Source organism: Pimephales promelas, chromosome 12 (genome assembly GCF_988280905.1).
Source record: "Pimephales promelas chromosome 12, fPimPro1.hap1.1, whole genome shotgun sequence".
In the NCBI taxonomy this organism is placed as follows: domain Eukaryota; kingdom Metazoa; phylum Chordata; class Actinopteri; order Cypriniformes; family Leuciscidae; genus Pimephales; species Pimephales promelas.
The window spans coordinates 4,249,920-4,257,596 of NC_142780.1; positions in this window are offsets into that span (position 1 = coordinate 4,249,920).

Sequence of the window (7,677 nt, forward strand, 5' to 3'; positions counted from 1 at the left end):
ATCTGCCTTTATTTAGTTAGCGACGCCCAACTTCCTACAATCCAATCAAATCCCGAGGACAAAATCTAGTCCCGTCCTACATTTTTTCTCATTCAAGAGCCGTTTTCCTCTAATATACGTCACGATAGAGAAGAAAAAGCTATTGCAACTTCCGTTTCATACCTTTCAATAAATGATTAGTTGTTTATAATTATTAGTGTTACATATACTCTTACATCACTGCATTAATAACTGATTTAATGCCACATCCAGTGTTATTTTAGTATTATTGAGATACTATTGAGTTTATTCATATTTTTCATTTTTGGTTTCCATTCATTTTAGTTAAAGTTTTAGTAATTTTGTTGTGTTTTTGTCAATTAGTCAAGTTTTCTTTTAGTTCTAGTTATTTTATTTCATAGTTAAAAATGTTTATTGAAATAAAATAATTCAACACTATCTCACGACCAATTCGTACGAATTCGACGCATGATTAAAAAGTGGCTAATTCGTACTAATTCGTACGACCTCACTCGTACTAATTCGTACGATTTGTCTAAACCCACGTGATGGTTAGGTTTAGGGGCGGGGTAAGGGGTAGGTCATTCGTACGAATTCATACGAATTGGCCAATTCGTAAAATATGTACGATTTAGCAAAATCGTATTAATTCGTACGAGTGAGGTCGTATGAATTGTTGCGAATTAGCCACTTTTTAATCATTCGTCGAATTCGTACGACTTGGTCGTGAGATCGGGTTGAATAATTTAACATTTTTTTAATGTTTTTATTTGACATTTTTTTTATTTAAAATTTAATGTTTTAGTTAACTATTATAAACCCTTGTCGCAACCTGAAATTGTCAGGAGTGCATTCAGTTGTTGAATGTTGTTCAATCAACATGTAATCTCATTTAACACATAGATGTGGCTTTCTCCACTCTCTGTTCTTCAGTAATTTATGGCTGCTTCTGTAACTCTCACTTTCCCCCCTCTTCCTTTCTGCCGCATTGCCTAATTAGACCATTCACCTGCCACATTTACCAACGGAAGGTTTTGTTTTTTCTCGTCTTTGTGTAAAATGGTCTGTATCCATTTAACTCGGTGAACTGCTGAAGGTAGAGCAAATCCACACAATGGAGAGTAGTGGAGATGAATGAACAGGGATGACAGGCCACATTTAAAACAATTAAGGCTGCGTTTCTCAAAAGTATTGTGAGCTACTGTAAGTTGATCACAGCCCATCAAACTTGGGCTCACAAAACTTTTTGGGAAACACAGCCAAGTTTTTTTTTCCATTCACATCTAAAGATATTTCAATTGTAAGTGTCCAGTTCTTTAACAATTCCATGATTCATTTAGTTCATTTCTAAATGATGCATAATTTCAAAAATAATTTTAAATATTAATTTAAAAAGGTTAGTTTACACAAAAAGAATTTTCAGTCTATTTAGAGGTGGCCAAAAAGTGATTAAACCATAAAGAGGGGAATGTTTTACTTTATATATATATTAAAAATAAGGGAAGAACAAAACACTTAACTTCGTTAAAGTATTTATTGGACAAATTTACCTGGAGGTTTTATTTTACATGCAAAAAATAAAATAAAATAAAATAAATAAAGGATAGAAAACAACACAAAGCTCAAGAAAAAAATTGGACTATAACATGATCAGTTATTATTTAATATTCCATTGTTTATGCATCTGTTCATAATTTATTTGTATAACAGTCAGGCCAAAAATTCTGTAGCACAATTTTGCATTTTTCATTGCATTATCTGACCTTTGAGAGGGGAAGACTATCAGTGAACTACTTAAATTTAGGTCTGTTCTTCGCTTATGACTTGATTTGGAATATTTGGAAATGCTGCAAGATTTGTATGGACTACTTTTATGCTTTTATTGGGTTTTCGTGTCCTTTTTTTGACCAAAAAATGAACTCATGTATATTTGAATTTTGAGTCAAGTCACTCTCTATAAGTAAACATATCAATAGGCTCTTATCAGAAATGCCCCCCAGGCAGAAAGCAGGAGTAACAAGAGAACAAGTAATTGGCTCTATCAGTGGCGTGATGAAGGTAAGTGTTACAGTTGAGCGCCACACATCTGCTATCTATACTCAGGTTTCACAGCACTTTAGCAATATTGCATTTCCTGTTACATGCCAACATGTACTGTTTAATTATAACAAGCTTCGGATGGGCCTGTATCTGTTATCACAAATTACATTGGCCATGAATAAAGTTTAATGGAGTCATATACGGTAAGTCTGTATTTCCAACACTATCTCACGACCAATTCGTACGAATTCGACGCATGATTAAAAAGTGGCTAATTCGTACTAATTCGTACGACCTCGCTCGTACTAATTCGTACGATTTGTCTAAACCCACGTGATGGTTAGGTTTAGGGGCGGGGTAAGGGGTAGGTCATTCGTACGAATTCATACGAATTGGCCAATTTGTAAAATATGTACGATTTAGCAAAATCGTATTAATTCGTACGAGTGAGGTCGTATGAATTGTTACGAATTAGCCACTTTTTAATCATTCGTCGAATTCGTACGACTTGGTCGTGAGATCGGGTTGGTATTTCTCATTGAATTTTTTCTCCCTAAAGTTTTTATGCCAGTCATAATTAAGACTTGTACGACTATTTCCACCGTCTCTCAAAAGATATTTCCCATTGAGTGGTTCTGTGCCTGCTAATCATGCATTAAAAACGCTTAAAGGGGTCCTATTATGCTTTTCACTTTTTAACTTTAGTGTAATGTTGCTGTTTGAGCATTAACAAGATCCGTAAGGTTACAATGCTCAAAGTCCTCTCCAAAGGGAGATTTTTTATTTAACAAAGTTCACTTTTCAAAAACTACTGTTCAACGAACGTCATAATGTTCCTCATTTAAATAATCTCTGACCACGGGATACACGTAAAAGCAGACGAGGTCTGGATGATCTGCTGCTATGCCAAAGAGGCACTGTGATTTCCACAACTCATTTGTTTGACCTTCGTAATGCTGACAAACTTAGAATGGGTTAAAAAAAAAATTTAAAAGTAATTTTATTAAAAGTAAAAGAACGATCTTATTTTACCTGATGATCGTATGCAGCCCATAACTGTTGCTTTCAATGACGTACGTGCGCTCCATTGAGTGCATATCTGCATATATATGCAAATCTGCATATAGCGCGGGAATTGAAGATTGTATTTTGATAAATCAGATATCCGATCAGTGAAAACGCATGAAGTTGCCAGGTGGCCTGATGTTTATGCTTGTGCGCGTCGAGCCAGCCGGCAAGTGTGTGTGTGGGGGGACTGTGTGGTAGTAGAGCAAGTGAGAAGTGAGAGAGTGACGCCGATTAGCTTTGAAGCGAATAGCGACTCTTGAGAAAAAACAAAGTGTCTCCCCTGTTCTTTCTGACCACTGTGGGAAATCTGTAGCATGAAAAGTTAAACCTCTCCTTGATTTCATGTTGTTTATGGAGAAGGAGAATCAGGAAATGAATCGGGGGAAATGCAACGGTGACGGACGCATCATCAACAAAATATTGCATAAATATCGCAAGACTTTTGATATGTATATCGAGCAACATGATATCGGGATAACGATATTGATTTGATATATTGTGCAGCCCTACAAGGAGGCCATCTATGAACTATTTGCCTTGCCTATCCCAGCCAGGGAGGCCATTTAGGAATTCCAACCTGCCATATCCAAGCCAAAGAGGTCATCTGGGAACTCTTTGCCAGCCCTATCCCAGCCAAGGAGGTCACCTAGAAACTCTTTGTCTGCCCTTTCCCAGCCAAGGAGGTCACCTAGTAACTCTTTGTTTGCCCTATTCCAGCCGAGGAGATAATCTAGTAACTCTCTGTCTGCCCTATCCCAGGCAAGGAGGTCATCTGTGAATTCTTTGCCAGCCCAATCCCAGCCAAGGAGGTCACCTAGTAACTCTTTGTTTGCCCTATTCCAGCCAAGGAAATAATCTAGTAACTCTCTGTCTGCCCTATCCCAGACAAGGAGGTCATGTCGGAACTCTTTGCCTGCCCTATCCTAGCCAAGGAGGCCATGTGGGAACTCTTTTCCTGCCCTATCCTAGCCAAGGAGGCCATCTAGTTACTCTTTTCCTGCCCTATCCTAGCCAAGGAGGCCATCTAGTTACACTCTGCCGGCCCTATCCCAGCCAAGGAGGCCATGTGGGAACTCTTTTCCTGCCCTATCCTAGCCAAGGAGGCCATCTAGTTACTCTTTTCCTGCCCTATCCTAGCCAAGGAGGCCATCTAGTTACTCTTTTCCTGCCCTATCCTAGCCAAGGAGGCCATCTAGTAACTCTCTGTCTGCCCTATCCCAGCCAAGGAGGTAATCTAGGAACTTTTTGCCTGATCTATCCGAGCCAAGGAGGCTGTCTGTAAAGATTATGTGCTCTCTGTTATGCCCATGGAGGCCACTTTTGGACTCTCTAAGCTCCCTGTCAGTCATTAAAGGGTAACTAAACCCCTGGTCAGAGCCTGACTCCACCCACTGGCAATATTTGAAAAATGCTGGAAAAGTGGGCAGAACCCAGCGGAGGGGGGCGTGCACCTGAAACGCATCTCTTGAACTTGCCTATGTCACCAACAACCGCTGTGTCACGTCCAACCGCAAACATCCAATAGGAAAATTCAACTGCAGTAGCCACCGTTCAACCTGAAGAGGGCAGCACTAAGACGTTTTTACACCATATATTGTAGAAATAGAACACTTTATAAACAAATGCCATAAAAGTTACTCGAATCAATGACTGGTATTAATAAAGATCCATTCTTACAGATCATTAACTAAAAAAAGTTGGTTAAGTGTTTAGTTACTCTTTAAGGCCATCAATAAACTCTTTATGCTCTCTGTTCCAGGTCTGCCTGCTCAGCCATGGTGGTCTCCTGATCAGCCATGGTGGTCTTCTGCTCTGCCTGCTTAGCTGTATTGGTCTCCAGCTTTGCCTGCTATGCTATAGTGGCCATCCGCTCTGTCCGCTCCGGCCTGAGCACCTGCTGTGCCAACTCTTCCATGGATTCCTGCTTCCATGATTCCTGCTTGCTCTCTAAACTGCCAGCTCTGCCTTGGTCTCTGAGTCTGTCTCTGACTCACGGCCCATGTTCTTCACCATGTTATGATCCAGGTCGAGTTTCCCTTTATGGGCCTGGCCTTCCATCATTCCCCCTAGACCGCTTCCACTCCTCTTCCCTCCTGGAATTTTTGTGTTCTGTTAGGACATCTGGGCCACCCTTTGCCACCCCCAATTATTGTTTAAATTTAGTCATAGTCATGTTTCCTGTTTCATGTCATGTGATTCCCTGATCCCCTTGTGTGATCTTGTCATGTGGTCCCTTGTTTAATATGTGATGTTCTAATTCGCTCCTTTGTATGTGTCTTGTTTTCACTGCAACCTTTGTTTCATTAGTACTGTCGGTTCATTGGTTGTTTTTATCATGTGATCCCCATAGTCTTGTATTTAAGCCCTTATGTTTGCCATGTAACTTTGTCATGTATTGAAGAACGTTAAGCTGTTCCCATGTTCCAGGCCATTATTTATGGTCAAGTTCATAGTCTTCATTTGCCCCATGTCAGCACCATTACAGAGGTAGCGTACATACTGATGGTTGGTTCTTCTTGTTGGTTCTTACTTGTTGGTTCTTCTAGGGTTTATTAAAGGATAAGTTTGTTGATTTTTAACCAGTTTTGTATTGTTACAGAGTCGGTAGTATATGTAAATGAACAATGTGTACTCTTTCTCCATGCTACCTGAACCCAGATATCCCCATTTATTTGTTAGCAAAAGTTATTTTGTGTCATCTGGCAGACTTTTGACAGCTCCTGAACTTTTTTTTAAACTACAGATCCAAATGTTTGTTCTTCCACACATGCACAGTTGGATGAACAGAGTAACAGTGGCAAAATCAAAAGTGAATTATGTGCATTGAGGTTTTTGGCAAAAGAGAACATAGCCCTTTTTCCTTTTTCATGACTAGTGACCAGACCACTAGCACCAATTTTATTTCTACTGCATTCAAGTTTTATAAAAAACCCATCTTGCCAGCGGTGTATTCCTCTTTTAATATCCTCCTTCTCGCCATGACTGATCGGGCCAAGTTTCAGAGAACAGAATGGCCATTGTTCACAACATAAAAAACTAAATGTCAATGAATTTGCTTTTCTAACACTGGAAAGCAGCAGAACTACAGAGTGAGCAATTTCAATGTACTTACGGGAAGTTTTTAGTTCTGATTTTGAACTTGTGTGCCACACAGATGGAGGTAAATTATAAGACACTTGTTGAAAAGAAACATTCACCACATGTGACACTACAGCAGGAGAGTGTGATTGTAACCAGATGATGGCTGATAATATATCAAAACATGCTCAAATTGCATGGAGCAGTAGTCTGGCGTGGCTCACCTGCTCACTCACATGCATGTCAAACATTTGTGAGACTTACAGGCCAAGAACACTTCAAAGCAAACTGTGCAAACAGGACCGGGAACTATTGTCTGAAGAGATTATATGTCAAGGTTTTTATTTTTAAAAGACAGGAGCTGTTTTTCTATAGTGTATTTATATGTATATGTATATTTCTATATGTATTTTCTAACCTATTGTGAGCTGCCTTGCTGTGTACACAGAAAACATCCAAGGACTGATATACAACAGAGACTCATTTATTTCAAAAGTTGTTTTTAACTGGGTTATTATCGTTAACTAAGAAAAAACTATAAAAAAAAACCCATTTCAGTTAATTTAAAGGAAGCTGAAACAGAATAAAATATAACCATTAGATAAAAACCTAAACTAATCGAATTAGAATGTTTGCCTTGGCAATAAACTGAAATAGGTTGAAGCACAACAATTATTAATTGGAATAGAAATATTTAATAAAAAACTAAATTTAATAAAAATTACAAATAATTCAAACTAAATATGAAAACTGAAAATATAACTCTGTTAAGCTAATAATATTGTAATATTAATTAATTGTAATACTTAATATTAATTAAGATTACGATGAAATACATATGTAAAAAATCTTAAAATGTATTGTTTTAGTATGGGATCGTTGTGTTTTTTTTTTTTCAAAAATTCTTGAAAATTCTCTGTACACTGTAAAAATATTCTTCAAACTTTAGGTTTCAGAAGAAAATACAATTTTAGTCTTCTGACATTGTGTTACTTGCAGTTTATTTGTAATCATATGTGAAACTCTCTAGCCATTTGGGAGTTAAAATGGTTTTGAAGTAAATCCTACACCAATTTTTATTTAAGTTATTGGAGATTGTGAAAACATCCATACGCAAATATCACACACAAACGCATGCTTACACTGTTTAGTGAATGAGACCCAATGATTTGAGAGAGCGGAATCCATTTTCTCAGTACAGTAATCTTGAACAAGTGCAAAGTAATGAATGAGTCCAGCTCATGATTTATTCTGAGAGAAGTCATTAGTCGTAATGCCACAGCTAAGGCGTACAGTACCATGCATCAGTATCAGCGTGGGTCCTGCTTAAAAGCATTCTAACAAGATTATATTGCAAACCATTTTGAAACCCATTGTTTTAATCGGCTCTTAGATCAAGTGACATAAGAATTTGGGAAAACATTTTAAAGGACTTGTTCAACTAAACCTCGAATTTGGATTCTTCAAACATCTCTGTTAAAAAAATGACAT